This window comes from Caretta caretta, chromosome 1 (genome assembly GCF_965140235.1).
Source record: "Caretta caretta isolate rCarCar2 chromosome 1, rCarCar1.hap1, whole genome shotgun sequence".
Lineage (NCBI taxonomy): Eukaryota > Metazoa > Chordata > Testudines > Cheloniidae > Caretta > Caretta caretta.
Genome location: NC_134206.1, coordinates 350,072,558 through 350,074,633, shown reverse-complemented (window position 1 = coordinate 350,074,633; position 2,076 = coordinate 350,072,558). Strand labels below are relative to the sequence as shown.

The 2,076-nt window shown below is 53.1% G+C and overlaps 1 non-coding gene across 1 annotated transcript; it reads right to left on the bottom strand.

Moving 5' to 3' along the window:
* Positions 1-1,803: 1,803 nt before the first annotated feature.
* TRNAP-CGG (transfer RNA proline (anticodon CGG)) lies at positions 1,804-1,875 on the bottom strand. Its single transcript has one exon. It is a non-coding gene; the product is annotated as a tRNA-Pro (tRNA).
* Positions 1,876-2,076: the final 201 nt, after the last annotated feature.

The window sequence follows — 2,076 nt, the reverse complement described above, 5'->3', positions numbered from 1 at the left end:
AAGAGGAGGCTAAGGGGTGACTTGTTTACTGTCTATAAGTAACTACATGGGGAACAAATATTTAATAATGCGCTCTTCAATCTAGCAGAGAAAAGTCTAACACAATCCCATTGGCTGGAAGTTGAAGCTAGACAAATTCAGACTGGAAATAAGATGTTAATTTTTTACAGTGAGAGTAATTAACCATTGGAACAATTTACCAAGGATCATGGTGGATTCTCCATCACTGACAATTTTTCAATCAAGACTGGATATTTTTCTAGAAGATTTGCTCTAGGAATTATTTGGGGGAAGTTTTCTGGCCTGTGTTATAGATGATCACAATGGTCCCTTCTGGCCTTGGAATCTATGAATTTATGAAAAACCTTTCCTCCTACTAATTAGTCCCTTCTTGTCTTCTTCAGTTAACTGTCTCAACATCACTGAGGTTGGATTTAAGGATTTATGCTATGATGTGATTTGGATAAGGTTGTGTTGATGTTGGGATGGCTTCTGAGACCTTCTTCACTCAGTTCCCAAGAACTCAGCTCAACTCTGAACTTATCCCTGAGGTTTCTCTATTGGCAGACAATCAAGCTACACTGAAGTTGATCAGGCTCAAGCGTAGAGGATGGGCACAGGATATACCACACATCCAGTGCAGATAATCATGAATCATGAATTCTATACACACTTATACTTAATACTATTGGTTAACACATCATATCACATTTAATGACTGGTCTACTAATTTTTGTAGATAGTCCCTGTCTAGAGCATGAGCTCTTCATAGGCGGCAAGTTATATGGGCCTGTGGTGCCCGTGCTCCACCAATATTTAGGAACGTGGGCCTGGCTCCACCAATGTTTGGGCTTACCGCGCATTGGGGAGCCCCATGCTTCAGGAGGACGCAGGGTCCGGAGCGCCCTGGGGGATTAGCGGGGGGCCTGGCGCTAGCAGCAGCGAGCGACCCAGGGCCAGCCCGCCCCACCAGCTCCCGGCGTCGGTCGGAGGAGGGGGCGGAAGCCGAAAAGAGGCGGGCGGGGCCTTGGGGGAAGGGGTGGAGTGGGGGCGGGGAGGGGGTGAAGTAGGGGCAGGCTGGGGCCAGATCACTCGCTGCTGCCGGTGCCAGGCCCTCCGCTAACCTCCCAGGCCACCCTGGACCCAGTGTCCCCCTGAAGCGCAGGGCCCCCCAAAGCACGGGGACCAGGGCAGTTGCCCCGGTCCCTCCTATAGATGGGACGGCTCTGCTTGGACCCATTCTGGGCACCACCAAAAATTATACAAACCTGGCGTCCATGATCCCAGCCGTGTCACCTCCTGGTCCATCGTCCTTCTCCTGCAGACCCAGGCTGAGCTCACACCTTCTGCTTGCTGGAATTTCCCAGCCTTGGGGTTCCTAGTGTCTTTCCAGACTCTCCCTTGATCTGGGTCAGTCTCGGCCAGCCCATTCATCCCACCCAGACAGTCACATGACACCCCCCCCCTCGCATCTCCTGCTCGGCCCCCAAAGCAGCGTTTGAGCCCTTTCCCCGCCCCGGGAAGTGTGGAGCGATCGCTGGGCAAGTAAGTCAGTGCCACCATGGGTCTCCTTCACCAACATATGGCAGGAAATTCCCACTTTGCCACCGGGACACATGCGGACCTGCTGCGGCAGCACCCAGCAAAGTGGTGTCTTTGCACCCGCAAGATCTGGGGGGAGGATTTGTCCCTGATAGCCTCTGGCTGGCTGGACCCAACAATTCAGGCAGGATCACTGGCCTCTGGGGGTTTTCTCACAAGGAAATTCTCTGGGAAACCCTCCCCACACTAAAATGCAAAACAGGGCTCATCCGGGATTTGAACCCGGGACCTCTCGCACCCGAAGCGAGAATCATACCCCTAGACCAACGAGCCACCCTGTAGTACTTTTTCCAGCTGTTACTCTAGGTGCCACCTCAGCAAAGCAGCAGCCTGGCAATCAGGTTACACTGACAGGGGCTGGCTGCTGCCTCACCCCGCCTTCCTGGGGAGTCTGCAGAGCAGAAGGGAACTGCCAGCTGTGGCTGCAGCCCTGACAAACAAGCCTTGAGCCTCATGGCACCCGCTGAGCAAGGA